A 17,145-nucleotide genomic window follows, 5' to 3' on the forward strand; every position below is an offset into this window, starting at 1 on the left:
TTTTAATTTATCATACAAGGAGAGACAGGCATTGAAAAAACTCCAGGAGGACCAAAATTTAGTCATCAAACCCGCTGACAAGGGGGGTGGGGTCCTAGTCATAAATAAAGTGGACTACCATAGAGAGATTGAGAGACAACTGGAGGATAAAACTACCTACTTGAAGTTAAGAAATGACCCTTCTAACAGTATAAGGAAGAAGATTGAAAGTCTCATTCAAAGATATGAAAATATGGGTGTGATTAACAGGGAGGAAAGTTATTTTATAAGAGGACATTCCCATACAACCCCGTACATCTATGTCCTCCCAAAAATACATAAAGACTTGGTTAATCCACCGGGTCGTCCTATTATTTCCGGTGTGAACAGCATCACAGCCAACTTATCATCTTTCATTGACCATCATTTGCAACCCATAGTGCAAAAAAACTTTTCCTATTTGAAGGATACAAAAGATGTACTTATGAATTTAAACAGTATTACGTGGGATTCAGATATGTACATGGTGACTGCTGATGTCACCTCTTTATATACTGTGATCCAGCACAGTAGGGGCTTGTCCTCAATCAGATTTTTTTTGGACAAAACCTCATTAGATGAGAATTTAAAGAACTTCCTCCTGGAGGGTATAAGCTTCATCTTAGAGAATAATTACTTCTACTACAGGGGTGAATATAACCTCCAGAAGACTGGTACAGCTATGGGTACCAGGTTCGCTCCGAGCTATGCCAATTTATTTATGGCACATTGGGAACATGAATTTATTCATGATAGGCTCGGGGCGAACCTGGTATCCTGGAAAAGGTATATAGATGATATACTTTTCTTCTGGCAGGGAGATAAATTCTCCTTGGATGTGTTTTGTTCCAGTCTCAATTTTAATAGTTGTAACATAAAATATATGTTTGATGTCAGTAATTCTAGGGTCCATTTTTTGGATCTAGAATTTTATATTAGTGATATGACATTACAAACACAATGCTATACGAAACCAACAGATACTAATACCCACATTCCACCCTCTAGTCAACATCATTCTAATTGGATAAGGGGTATCCCTTATGGACAGTTTCTTCATATCAGAAGGAACTGTACAAATGAGGTGTCATTTTCCAAACAGGTAGACACTATGTACAAAAGTTTCCTGGACAAAGGTTACAGTGATAAATTACTTACTGAAGCTATAGATAAAGTTAATTTAGTAAATCATGACTCTTTACTCAAACAATCAAAAAAATCAGATTCTAATGAATACAAATTGAATTTTATCACCGATTAAAGTAGTTCCTATAAAACAACTGAACAAATTGTTTCAAAACATTGGCATATACTGTGTAGAAACATCTTGCAGAAATTCTTCCTGCCAAACCTTCCTTTATCTATAGGAGATCAGAAACCTTAAAAGATAAATTAGTTAAGGGAGCGTCTATTGAGTCTCCTCGTTCAGGTAGAATAAGATCTAAAGGATTCTACCGCTGTGGACAATGTTTCCTTGTAAACATATAACCCACCAGAGTGGAAAATTATAGGAATTCATCGTCCATAACAAATCTTACAAGATAGACTCATTTATCACATGTCACTCTTGCAATGTCATCTATTTGATAGAGTGTAAATGTGGTCTCATCTATGTTGGAAAAACAACATGCCCCCTTAAGAAACGGATCTATGAACACATCCGTAATATAAGGCTTGGATATGAATTAAACTCCCTATCTGCACACTTTAAAAATCAACATAATTGTTGTATTAGTGACATCAAGAATCTTATTGGGATTGACTTGATACAGGGAGATTGGAAACAGAGGGACATTACCAATAAATTATCACAGGGGGAAATGTCATGGATATATAGACTCAATTCACTCATACCTACAGGACTCAATAAAGATTCACTCTCTCTTTTGTCCCTTTAGATAAAGAAGTTGTGAATTATCCTACATATTTTGTTACACATGTTCTGTACACTCCTATATTCGTGTATTTTATATACTTTATTGTAAAAATTCTGGATCAATCAAAATTCTATGTTTTTTTTAAGTACCATACGGAGCATCATTCTAACTTTGAAAAATGTGGTAATGTTTTAACATATAAAATCAGGATTTCTTTGGAATTTCCTGAGAATACTTATTCTTAACCAAATTTCTTCTACGGAGATTCTTTTTGTACCACTGTATGAGACACCTGAATGGCTGCAGTGAGTTTCATTATGAAGGCCGTAGTATTCTGATTATATTGAAATAGGAGAAACGAACTGCTGGTAGTACATTCTTACCAATTGGGAAAATCATTCACATGTCCGTTTATAACTTACTCTTGTGGATCTTTGGATTGATCCTGTTTAATGCTCAATGTTTTAATGTTGAAAAATCTGTTTATGAAATATGTACCTGATATATGGATTACTACCATTCACATTTTGTTACAAATGTAGCATCTTGAATTGTTTTATTGTGTTATAGCAGTGTATGTTTAATCTACATGTTTTATTGGCATTCAATATATTTTGGTCCGATCATGTGATCGGGTGATAGTATATAAGGGGACATCTGAATTGGTTAGCATAACACCTTGAAAAAGATCCCATGTGAGGGTTCGAAATGCGTCGGTGACTCTGCTAACTCCTGGTGCTTTATCATACCGGACTGATATCCACATTCTGGGGAGGAGACCTGGATGTAGCTGGACTCTGTGTATTGTTCATCACGCTGATTGCCGCTTGCAGATTGGATTCCATCGGACTTCACTTACTTTCGGCCACAGTGTCAGAGACGGCTGGGACGGAGCCTCACTCATTATATGTTGAATATCATTCATGTTCCGGTAGGAGTATTTAAGTTTTAACAGTGATTAAAGAATTATTTTAACCGAAGATGTCCGCTTGCTGAGATGTTTGGGATAACAAGTTTTGAAATGCCATTTTAAAAACTACTCTTTAGTAAGTAGTACCCCCTGCGGGAGATTTCCCACGCCGTAGGAGGATTAACGATTGCACCTGATTTAGTGTTCATCTATCATTACGATCCATATCTAGATTATCGTTCTGTGTACATTTTTGTAATACATGTCAACTAGAGAATATCCTACTTTATATCATACAGGATTACACTATTGTTTTCCTTTCTCTCTTTACATGTTAATCATCATTGGAGAGTGACGATAAGTGGAGATATCTGGATGTTTTCAAATATAAGTATTCATTTATTTTTTTTATTTTTTTTATATAGTTGCAACTTGATATGTTTGTGTGGAAGATACAGCGCAGAAAGACCATTCTGTACCACTTTTAGTTTTGGGAACAAAATACGGAGCGTAACATTTGAATTGAATTGCGGGTTACATTATCGTGCTCCTAAATGTCCAAAAATATAGTTAATGGGTAACACAACATTAAAAATATTCTGACTGTCAATTGATTCGGCCAAGTTGGCTATTCAAAACATCTAAATAGGCAATCAGAATCAAAGAATGCAGTCCGACAACTGCAATATGACAGCATGTGCAGATTGTACTACTGACCTTATAGAACCCCTACTGATTTTTATTATATACTTATTGTGAAATTGGCAAATTATTCCTTTTTTAGGAGCTGCTTTTTCTTTCATCGCTTCACATTACATTACACAGATTACCGCAACAGTTTAGTGAGCCCATTATTTTTTTTTTACTCAAACATTTAGCGCCTCACTTTTTGTTTATGAACCTCATGAAATCCAATTGTCTAGCAAGATTCATCCACTTTACCTTTGCACACAAAATAGCTCAAAATGGTCAAAAAAACTTTAATGCAAAGTTGTACAAGGACTAATTACAGAAACAATATAATAATTATTAGGGATGTGCAGCGGCGACTTTTGGTGTCTCGTGTTTTGTGTTTTGGATTCGGATTTTCTCTATGTTTTGGGTTCGGATTTGTTTCGCAAAACACCTGCCGAAAGGTTTTGGTTTGGATTTAAGGTTTTGGATTCAGATTTTTTTTGAAAAAAGCATAAAAAGTTCAAAAATCATGTTTTTGGGCTTATTTTCACTCCTACGCTATTATTAACCTCAATAGCATTCAATAACAATCATTTACACTAATTTACAGTGTATTCTGAACATCTCACAATATTGTTATTAGTCCAAAACATTGCAACGAGGTATCTTTCTGGACTGCGTAGTGGAGTGGTCCCCACAATATAATAAGAAAACCATCAACTGGTCTTAATCTCACCAAAAAATGTACCTGGACTGCATAGAGGAGTGGTCACCACAATATAATTTTAAAACCCTGAACTTCTATGAATCGCACCAAAAAATGTACCTGGACTGCGTAGAGGAGTGGTCACCACAATATAATTTAAAAACCCTGAATTTGTATGATTCGCACCAATAAATGTATCTGGACTGCGTAGAGGAGTGGTCACCAAAATATAATAAGAAAACCATCAACTGGTCTGAATCGCACCAAAAAATTTACCTGGATTACGTAGAGGAGTGGTCACCACAATATAATTTAAAAACCCTGAACTTGTATGATTCACACCAATAAATGTATCTGGACTGCGTAGAGGAGTGGTCACCACAATATAATAAGAAAACCATCAACTGGTCGGAATCGCACCAAAACATGTACCTGGACTGCGAAGAGGAGTGGTCACGACAATATAATTTAAAAACAATGAACTTGTATGAATCGCACCAAAAAAAAATGTACCTGGACTGCGTAGAGGAGTGGTCACCACAATATAATTTAAAAACCCTAAACTTGTATAATTCGCACCAATAAATGTATCTGGACTGCGTAGAGGAGTGGTCACCACAATATAATAAGAAAACCATCAACTGGTCTGAATCGCACCAAAAAATTTACCTGGATTGCGTAGAGGAGTGGTCACCACAATAGAATTTAAAAACCCTGAACTTGTATGATTCGCACCAATAAATGTATCTGGACTGCGTAGAGGAGTGGTCACCACAATATAATAAGAAAACCATCAACTGGTCGGAATCGCACCAAAACATGTACCTGGACTACGTAGAGGAGTGGTAACGACAATATAATTTAAAAACCCTGAACTTGTATGAATCGCACCAAAAAAATGTACCTGGACTGCGTAGAGGAGTGGTCACCACAATATAATTTAAAAACCCTAAACTTGTATGAATCGCACCAAATAATGTACCTGGACTGCGTAGAGGAGTGGTCACCACAATATAATAAGAAAACCATCAACTAGTCTGAATCGCACCAAAAAATGTACCTGGACTGCGTATAGGAGTGGTCACCACAATATAATTTAAAAACCCTGAACTTGTATGATTCGCACCAATAAATGTATCTGGACTGCGTAGAGGAGTGGTCACCACAATATAATAAGAAAACCATCAACTGGTCTGAATCGCACCAAAAATTTTTACCTGGACTGCGTAGATGAGTGGTCACCACAATATAATTTAAAAACCCTGAACTTGTATGATTCGCACCAATAAATGTATCTGGACTGCGTAGAGGAGTGGTCACCACAATATAATAAGAAAACCATCAACTGGTCGGAATCGCACCAAAACATGTATCTGGACTGCGTAGAGGAGTGGTCACGACAATATAATTTAAAAACCCTGAACTTGTATGAATCGCACCAAAAAATGTACCTGGCCTGCGTAGAGGAGTGGTCACCACAATATAATTTAAAAACCCTAAACTTGTATGATTCGCATCAATAAATGTATCTGGACTGCGTAGAGGAGTGGTCACCACAATATAATAAGAAAACCATCAACTTGTATGAATCGCACCAAATAATGTACCTGGACTGCGTAGAGGAGTGGTCACCACAATATAATAAGAAAACCATCAACTGGTCTGAATCGCACCAAAAAATGTACCTGGACTGCGTATAGGAGTGGTCACCACAATAGAATTTAAAAACCCTGAACTTGTATGATTCGCACCAAAAAATGTACCTGGACTGCGTAGAGGAGTGGTCACCTCAATATAATTTAAAAACCCTGAACTTGTATGAATCGCACCAAAAAATGTACCTGGACTGCGTAGAGGAGTGGTCACCACAATAGAATTTAAAAACCCTGAACTTGTATGAATTGCACCAATAAATGTATCTGGACTGCGTAGAGGAGTGGTCACCACAATATAATAAGAAAACCATCAACTGGTCTGAATCGCACCAAAAAATGTAGCTGGACTGCGTAGAGGAGTGGTCACCACAATAGAATTTAAAAACCCTGAACTTGTATGAATCGCACCAAAAAATGTACCTGGACTGCGTAGAGGAGTGGTCACCACAATATAATTTAAAAACCCTGAACTTGTATAATTCGCACCAATAAATGTATCTGGACTGCGTAGAGGAGTGGTCACCACAATATAATTTAAAAACCCTGAACTTGTATGAATCGCACCAAAAAATGTACCTGGACTGCGTAGAGGAGTGGTCACCACAATGTAATTTAAAAACCCCAAAATTGTATGATTCGCACCAATAAATGTATCTAGACTGCGTAGAGGAATGGTCACCACAATATAATAAGAAAACCATCAACTGGTCTGAATCGCACCAAAAAATGTATCTAGACTGCGTAGAGGAGTGGTCACCACAATATAATTAATAAAAAACCCTCAATGGGTCTGAATTCCCCAGAAAAAAAATCTGGACTGCGTAGTGGGGTGGCCCTGGTACCCAATTTGATACCGGGGCCACAATATAATTAATACACCCTCAACTGGTCAGAATTCCACCAAACAAGTATCTGGACTGCATAGTGGGGTGGCCCCTGTACCCAATTTGATACCGGGGCCACAATATAATAAATACACCCTCAACTGGTCAGAATTCCAGGGAACAGATGGCGGACACCGGATGGACGTCTAAAACCAACACAGCAGTTAAGGGCGCAGTTCCTCTTTTTTGTGACTGCACAAACAATTAACGTAGTAATAGAAATGACAGGTTTTTTTTTTTGTTTTAAATATAGAAAGAAAGAAGGTAGTACTAGAAATGGCAGTTATTTAGTTTCTTTTAAATAGAGAAAGAAAGAAGGCAGTACTAGAAATGGCAGTTATTTAGTTTCTTTTAAATAGAGAAAGAAAGAAGGTAGTACTAGAAATGGCATTTTTTTTTTGTTTTAAATATAGAAAGAAAGAAGGTAGTACTAGAAATGGCAGTTCCTCTTTTTTGGAACTGCACAAACAGTGATGAAAATGAAGGTGGAGCTGGTGGCATGTCACGGTCCTCTTCAGAGGACAATCTCCTGACCAGCAGGTCTTTGCACCGCTGTAGACTTGTGTCCGCCGGAAACAGAGACACAACATACGCTTTAAACCGAGGATCGAGAACGGTGGGCAGAATGTATTCCGCTGACTTTAAAAGACTGACCACCCTCGGATTCTGGCAAAACGTACGAAGGACTTCATCCACAAGAGCTACATGCTTGGTGGAATCGCAATGGTTTACCAGCTCCTCCCTCACTTTCTCCAGCTGCTTCTGCAAAAGCCTGATCAGGGGAATCACCTGACTCAAGCTGGCAGTGTCGGAACTGACTTCTCGTGTGGCAAGTTCAAACGGCTGGAGAACCTTGCACAACACGGAAATCATTCTCCAGTGTGCTTGACTCAGGCGCATCCCCACTCCTTTTCCTATGTCGTAGGTGGCTGTGTAGGCATGAATGGCCTTTTGATGCTCCTCCATCCTCTGCAACATATAGAGGGTGGAGTTCTAGCACGTCACTACCTCTAGTTAATTTAGATTGCAAGGCTTGTAAATACTTTGAAGATAAAAAAAAGCAGGCTGCACAGACTGTGGAGCTAGAAAGTGAAATTAAATGGACAACGTTACTTTGGTGGCTATCTATGCCCCCCTCCCCGCCCTACACTTGTAGTTGAATATAAAAAAAGCAGCCTGCATAGATTGTAGAACTAGAAATTCAAATATACAAAGAAATGGACAAAGGCTGTTTGGTATCTGTCTGCATCAGATCCCCTCTCCACTAGGAGTAAAATAGAAAACTATTCAGCCGTTATATAATCTAGAATATAAATAGAAATTGAGAAAGGCAATTTGGTATCTGTCTGCATCATAATCATCAACATCCTCAGCGCCAGCTACATCAATATCCTCCTCCCGGTGAACAACATTCACACCTTCATTAGCCAAATCTGTAACTGGACTGTGGGTGATCCTTCCAGCATATGCAGAGGGCGTGCTGCAAATGCTGGATGGAGTCACCTCTTCCCGTACAGTGATGGGAAGGTCAGGCTTCACAACCACCAACACCCTTGGACTCGCCTTGGGGATTTGTGATGTCATCTGTTTAGAAGGCAGAGTTCTTTGCTGTTTTGTTGTTGTTGCTGACAGCATAACTCTCTTAAATTTTTTTGTAGGGGGGGGAGGAGGAGGGCTTAGATCCTTGGGTGAAGCTGGACCACTAGTCATGAACACGGGCCAGGGCCTAAGCCGTTCCTTGCCACTATGTGTCGTAAATGGCATATTGCCAACTTTACATTTCTCCTCAGATGATTTTAAGTTTCTCTTTTTGATATTTTTTGAGAACTTGGGCTTTTTGGATTTTACATGCCCTGTACTAGGAGATTGGGCATCGGGCTTGCCAGACGACGTTGATGGCATTTCATCGTCTATGTCATGACTAGTGGCAGCAGCTTCAGCATTAGGAGGAAGTGGGTCTTGATCTTTCCCTACTTTATCCTCCAAATTTTGGTTTTCCATTATATGTAGCACAAGAGAGCGTACCCCTAAGCCACACACACTCGGCAAAGCCTTTAAAAATTATATGCGGCACAGGAGAGTACCACTGGACTTATACTGCTGAATCAGTGAACTTGGTAATATATCAGTACCACTGGACTTATACTGCTGAATCAGTGAACTTTGTAATAGCAGTACCACTGGACTTATACTGCTGAATCAGTGAACTTTGTAATATATCAGTACCACTGGACTTATACTGCTGAATCAGTGAACTTTGTAATATATCAGTACCACTGGACTTATACTGCTGAATCAGTGAACTTTGTAATAGCAGTACCACTGGACTTATACTGCTGAATCAGTGAACTTTGTAATATATCAGTACCACTGGACTTATACTGCTGAATGTGTGAACTTGGTAATATTGCAGTACCAATGGGCTTATACTACAGGATTGGTTTTGCAAATTTTGTTGTAATTAAAAAAAAAATTAATTCGTTTTTTGTATTTTTTTTTTATAACTTTTTTTAAATTTTTTAAACACTTGGGAATATTGGGGAAATACCTATGCCCTTAGAAGCACAGAGCACAGGACACAGGACCACTGGACTGAACAGGACACAGCACAGGACCCAGCAGCACCACTGAACTCAAAATTGACAGAGCACAGCACACAGCACCACTGGACTGATACTGCAGAACACAGCACAGCACAGCACAGCACAGAACTAAACAGCACAGCACGAGATCTACCAGGACAGAGGACCACCTAACACACCCTCCCTCTACCCTGATCAATGCCCGAGTGAAGATGGCGGCGACTAGCGGGGAATTTATAGGTTCCGAGTATCGCGAGATCCGACAGCGGGACTATGACTCCGAGCCTCGGTTTCAAGTTTTCATTTGGCGCCAATACCCGGATCTGTCTCGGATCCGACACGGATCGGAAACGTTCAGGTGGGCTCGGATTCACGAAATCCGAGTGCGCTCATCTCTAATAATTATTAAATAAAAAGATTTACTATCAACCAACATAGAGGGCAAAAATGTTTCAATGTGCAACATACCTGTAATTATTACAGGAACCTCTGCTGTAATTGCTATTAACAACTGTCCAGAGCCAGAAATTAGCACAGTGCCTGTAATTAACAGCTGGCTAGAGTCAATAGCTAGTGTTGGACTTGCTATTACCAACTGCCTGGAGCAATAAACTAGCACTGTTCCTGTACTTACCGAATTCCAGGAACTGTTGCTCTGCCTGAGATTATCAACTGCCCAGAGTCTGAAACTAGCACAATACCTGTATCCACCATCTTCCTGGAGCTATTATTGTAAGCACAGTGTCCATACCCAAGAACATGTATCTCCACCAACAGCTACAAATATTGTAAGCTCATTTGGTCAGGATTATCTTTATCTTCTGTTTCATGTAATTTTACGCAATTTGTATCATGATCCCTTCAATGTATAAAGCTGAGTGTTATGTTGGTGCTTTACAAATAAAATATAATAATAATAATAACAATAATAATAATAATAATAATGATAATAATAGTAATAATCTGCACAATGCAGAAACAAATAGCAATTAATATAATGCTCGGGAAACCTTGCTTAAAACATTTAGCCGAGTCTCCCAGTGCCATTTTCCACTAATAGATGCCATCACATACAACACCTTACAATGCTGGGAGGCAGAAAAGTTATATGGAAACCCCATTCTGTAGACCCCTCAACTTATTTCCATGGAAGCTGGGAACAGGCAACTCTGGTCTGCACACAACTTCATGAGTCCTGCGGGTAAATATATGAAGCTCTGATTTCGGAAAATCACCAGAAATAGGCGATTTTGCAGGGGAAATTTAAAGCAGTGACGGCTTGTAAATGCAAGTTTGCCTTTACAAGCCATTGCCGCTTTAAATTTCCCCTACAAATTCACCGATTTCCGTTGATTTGCGGAACTTCATGCATTTACCTCCTGGAATTGCTGGCGCGGCAAGTACAAAAAAAATACCAATATGGGGGAGGGGGAATTAGCATGCAAATTAGATCTCAAAGTAGATTCATTAGATAAAATTTATACTGAATGCTTGTCATAGGAGAGACTCACTGGATTGTTTTCTGGCTCTCAAGTTCTCACAAAGCTGAAAATATAATGTAAAGGATACCTAATCCTACCTCTCCTTTATTTCTGGCCCTATAACTGTATATTGCCTTCTATGACGTAAACAAACTTGTTATCTTTATAATTAAACCTAAAGTAGACACTGTCTTTCCATAAATTATGTAAAAGTAACTTCAGTTATAATCTTGAGAAAATAGTTTACTTTTATTTTTTGCTTATGTTTATCTTTAGATTGCACTTAAAAATAATAGTTGCACCAACATGATAGAAAAAGAAAACTCGTCCAAAAAAACATCATACAATTTGCCTGGGTTGAGTAAGAAGGACACAAACATTACTTCAGATGAGCCCAACACATGAGCATTTTAAGATTGGTGTGGTCATTGAGGTACAATATACATCTAGAGCCTAATTCATCTACCGATGCAGCCTGCACACAACTCGCTTTAAAAAATAGGCATGAAAGTTGAGAATAGTTCTGATAGTATTCAAATACAAGCAGGTCTCAAGATACGTTTCCATTTAAATCTCTGGATAAACGTTGCTTGCTGTATGTAGACAAACAGAACAGAGTGCAGGTTATGCACACGCATATGTGCATTATAAAGTCCTATTAGAATGCAAGCATAAAAATGTTTTTACTATATAAACTAAAAACTCTTAATACTATAATCATTAATAAAAAAATAAAAAAAATTGTAAAACAATTTTTTTCATTTTTTTTTTAATAGTAAATACATAAATCAGGAGGTTCTTAATGTGTACTGTGCATACAATGCATTTTTATAGTCAAACTTACTTCCATACACATGTTCTGTGCTACCTAGTGGCACACATATGTGTAGTTTTTAAAACAAAGACTATGCCATGGTATTCATCATTATCAGTTACCACTTACACCTGCCCTGTAGCTGGTGAAAATGATACGGCTAAAAAACATGTGCTTAAGAGCAATCCAGGACTTGAATTGGCTGCATCTGTCTTGGCACATCCTCAGCATGCCCTTACTGTACATTTCCTAGGTTCATCTGCTCCTTCCCTCCCCTGTTCCGCCCTTCAAGTCGTAGGCAGTTGTAAATGTAATTTACGGTCAGCTATGAATTGTATGTAATTGTGTTCCTGGGTGTAAGTCTGTTCCTAAGCATGCACAGAGCTATTTTACACAAGATATGGCATACATCCGAAGATAAATCAGGCCCTTAGTCTTTAAGGGGTTAAGCTTATTTAATCTTAAATTGAAGTTAATTAATCCTGTATTACATCTTTCTTGTGTCTCACTATAACATATGGAGAAGGGAGTTGAAAGCATGGTGTAATATTTTTTACAAGCATATTAAGAACTTGTAAATGTATTTTCAAAGTCAAGTAAGCTAAATATGTTGCTTAACGTACGCAAATGGAGAAAAGATATAGATATCATTACATGCTTTCTAATCGTCGGCAATTGGCTATTAATCATGTGAAGGTTAGACAGGTTTTATAGAGCTGTAAGGGATGAAGTATAAAGCAGGATGCATTAAAAGATTCCAATTCTCTGAGTCAGCTGTGATAAAGCCAGGTAAACACTTTAGAAGAGGCTGTTAGTATATATGCTCACTAGAAGGGCAAACAGCAATTCCATTAGACATAATTAACAGGAAGCATTTTTAAAAAGTTAATATTATTTCGAAACATTTTATCACATAAAAGATATTAGGTTCTCTGTTGTACAGTAGGTTAGCAAAAAAAAAACAATATGTAAGACTAGAGACAATCATTTTTCATATTAGGAGTATTCAATTATTAATCATTCACAAATATTTCCCATTATGAACTCTCGCATGTTGTAATACATTATGCACATAAATGCAGTAATATCATTGCAGATTTAAACATAGGTCTTCATTTTTAAACAAACAAATCAATGAATTAATTTCAGATCTATTCATTGAATAAAGTTGTGTTAACTATCGCAGAACCTCCTAATTCACTGTATGGGATGGTGATGGTGAGAAATTTGAAGGATAATATAGCTACACTGATCTGACTTAAAATTAATTCATTGATACAGTACAAACTTTACTATTTAAATAAATTAAATTCTGCATGATTTTGTTCTATCACAGATTTGTTGTCTTTTTAGTAAAAGTGACCACAATGATCAAGCAAATGAGAAGCTTGTACAAATATCAATGTTTTGCAATTAGAGAAACCATTTGTAAATATGGAGCCAAAAACAATATGTAAGACTAGAGACAATCATTTTTCATATTAGGAGTATTCAATTACACAGGTCTGCAACCAAAAAGCTGTTTTCATAATTTTATCTGATTCTTATGTTTTTTGGTGCGCTGAATTCGAAAATGACCACCGTTTTTCCTGGGACGTCAGGTTTTTTCACAATCGAAATGTGCCTTGGTCAAACAGGTAGCTGGAAATTGCTAAATTTTAAATTCTTCATACTTGTGGAAAAAAAACTGAACATGGAAAAACAAATTTATTTTCACTGCCAGTGCTCCCAAAGACATGAAAATACATGTTTATTGGTCCTGATGGTGATCACTGCATTGTTAAGTGTGCTTGTAGGGCCTGCCCAGACATGTTCTTTCATGCATTAACTTGTTCTCTGATTCCTCCACAATCTTGTATTTCATTTCAGTCGTCATCCTGCTATTGTCTGTGTGGTTCAAAATTAGTGTAATGCCTCCAAGAAAGTGTGTAAATTCGCCTGACAGTTTCTGTTTTATATGTGGAGAGTTCATGGTGATTTAGAGGGGTTGATGGCTCAGTTCCACATTCAGTATGATTCTTCTGAATGGAGGCTTTTTATTGACTCTTCCAAAAGAAGCTTAAAAGCAGTTTTACTTCACAATGGTGGCCATTATGCGTCCATTCCTGTTGCTCATTCGGTGTACTTGAAGGAGACTTATGAGAACTTGGAGTTGGTACTCAAGAAAGTAGGTTATCAAAACCAAAACTGGTTGGTATGTGGGGATTTAAAAGTATTGTGTATGCTGCTGGGACAACAGGCTGGGTACACCAAATACCCTTGTTTTCTATGTTTATGGGACAGTAGAGAACGACAAAATCACTGGAAGCAAAAAAATTGGCCACCAAGAAGTCTAGTTGTTGGTGAAAAGAATGTTCTCAGATATACATTGGTACCCCCTGAGAAGGTTTTATTACCACCAATCCATTTTAAATTAGGATTAATGAAGCAATTTTGTTAAGGCACTTCCCAAAGATAGCGAATGCTTCAAGTACTTGGGATCCAAGTTTCCAGGATTAAGGTAGGCAAAACTGAAAGAGGGGTTTTTGTTGGCCCGGATATTAGAAAACTCATATCCGACAAAGACTTCATCAGTTCAATGACTCCAACTCAAAAAGAAGCGTGGGTTGCCTTTACTGTGATCATAAAAAACTTTTTGGGAAACCAAAAGGACCCAAATTACAAGCAAATGGTGGAAACAATGTTGAAAGCGTTCCACAAGCTTGGTTGCTCCATGAGCTTAAAAGTCCATTTTCTCAACTCGCACCTTCACTATTTTCCTGAAAATTTGGGAGCAGTGAGTGAAGAGCAGGGAGAACATTTCCATCAAGATATAAAAGAAATGGAAAGAAGGTATCAAGGGAAATGGAGTGTTACGATGATGGCTGACTACTGCTGGATGTTGTACAGGGATCTTCTGGAAGCCACCTACAAGAGGAAAAGCTCAAAAAGAAGTTTAGAGTTTAAAAAAAGATGATTTCACAAGCAATCTACTTGAGTGTGGTGTTAATTTTGTCGTCACCTGTGCATATGAGTTAATATTTTTCATGTAAGTAAAATATTTGAGTAAAGAGATTTTTTTAAACGATGACCACCTGTTTGTTCGAAAACCTGACGCCCAGGACAAAACGACTGTCATTTTTGGATTCAGCGCACCAAAAAACTTAAGAATCAGTTAACTAAACCAAAACAACTGTCCAAATTTTTTTTTGGGCAGACCTGTGTTATTAATCATTCACAAATATTTCCCATTATGAACTCCAACATGTTGTAATACATTATGCACTAATATCATTGCGGCTTTAAACATAGGTCTTCATTTTTAAACAAACAAATCAATGAATTAATTTCAGATCTATTCATTGAATAAAGTTGTGTTAACTATCGCAGAACCTCCTAATTCACTGTATGGGATGGTGATGGTGAGAAATTTGAAGGATAATATAGCTACACTGATCTGTCTTAAAATTAATTCATTGTTACAGTACAAACTTTATTATTTAAATAAATAAAATTCTGCATGATTTTGTTCTATCACAGATGTGTTGTCTTTTTAGTAAAAGGGACCACAATGATAAAATAAATTAGGAGCTTTTACAAATATCAAAGTTTTGCAATCAGAGAAGCCATTTGTAAATATGGAGCCAAAAAGTTTGGGAAATCAAAAAATAATCAAAATGCAGGAATATATTACTGGGCCTCAGATTCAATAAAAATCCTTCCTCTAGATGCTATTGGCATTCTATAGTAGAGTAGTAACTGGGACACACTTTGCTGCTTGTGCTAGTAAACATAGGTAGAGAGGCTTCAAATTTCAAATTGATTCTAAAGCTATAAAAATCACAATATATTATCAAACTTTCTAAAATTACAGGTCTGAGATGGGTAATATCAGAACAGACATTCTGGTGGTACAAATACCATTGTGACACTTGTTAAATAGGCTTAAATTGACTTTTCACCCTTTGATAAAACTGCCCCTAAGACCCTTACAAATTTTACTTTTGTTCCCAAATAAGTTGGGGAGCCTGGCGAATTCAAATTGTCTATCCCATCAATCATGAATTCTAAACATGTTAATGTACTTACAGGAAAATGTGCACATTTAGTACTGTTTGATGCCATATTGGCACCTGTTAGAAGATAATATTGTTTGAAGCTCAGAATTCCTTTGCATTTCATAAGACATTCAACAATGAACATTTGGCTTGGGGTATAAACTATAGTAATTTTTCTAGAAGAGGCACAGATTATATAAGCAATCAGAATCTGAATGATTATCGTCATTGGAATTCAAGTGTAATAATTTCATAAACATGTTGTCATAGAGGCTCCTTTATTATGTCATATTTGAAGGATACAGTGGGTGGGGCTTGACAACCAGTATAGTTGCAAGGACAATATTTTATTCTCATATATTTTGTTCATTTATAAGTCAGTGGGCTTTTGTGATTCATGCCTGGCATAGCGTGAATGAGGGATTTAGATTGCCTTGCCTTGTAGTTCATTTTTGTCACGACTGTCATCAAAAACTTGTGATTTATAATTCTCCAGAACTTGATTTTGGTGAAATTTTACAATATTTGTTCCTAGTATAGTCCCAAATATAGGGAAAAACTGGAATGAATGTATCTGGAGATGTCCGCACCAAAATTCAAACATCATCTGTGGTCACTACACCCTGCAGTACCCTCTTTGCCACTCTTCTTGAAGTAGACATGGGCTGTGGAAAGGATGACACAACTGGCATGGGGGGCAAGGGAGAGAAGACTGTAGCTCTCTTCATATTTCTCTAAAGTAGAATCTGCCCTGCTATCAGTCCTCAAACTACTGAACTAGCAAAAACACATGACCTATATAAACAAGAGAGAGAGAGAGAGAGAGAGAGAAGACAGAATATGTCTCCACTATAAGATAAACCTAGCACTGAGTGGGAGACAGATTGAGATTGTGAGGACACACTAATGTGTGTCAGGTTCGTCAGGTGCAGACATGTACCACAGAGATTCTCAGGTGCTTCTGCAGCTGCTGAGTTGCAAATCACAAGCAGCCAAATAATCAGAGCAGTGCAATCAAATTATCACACTGCTGCTAATCACTGAGAGATAGGGTTCAGCTTTGTAGGAGCCTTCTGATTGGCTCTCTGCACTTTATAGTGCATGGAACCCCTTTCTCTCACTCCAATGATGGATATAGCAGCACTGTATGCCTTCTAGCCTGAATAGACATCCTGTGCTAGCTGCCTACCCTGACCTCTCCCTGGATACTGACCTAGCCTGAGTGCAGTAAGTCTGGAAATCAGTCTGGATATTGTAATCTGCTCTGCTAGTCCTGCTATCTGGTTCTGTTGTATACTTTTGAGGAGCTGGTGTTAGCCATCAGGGTCAAGCTCTGAGAAGCTAAGCTTGTCAGAGCTTGATAAATTTGTGGTACTTTGCCTAATGCAGGAGATATCTCCAAGTAAGGCTTTTGTGAATTTGTCACTATACTTAAAAATGCCTAAACCATGTGGTAAAAAATCTGTTTCTGTATGATTTAAGGCTTGATAAATAGGATAGAGATAT

Source organism: Mixophyes fleayi, chromosome 4 (assembly GCF_038048845.1).
Source record: "Mixophyes fleayi isolate aMixFle1 chromosome 4, aMixFle1.hap1, whole genome shotgun sequence".
NCBI classification, from domain to species: domain Eukaryota; kingdom Metazoa; phylum Chordata; class Amphibia; order Anura; family Limnodynastidae; genus Mixophyes; species Mixophyes fleayi.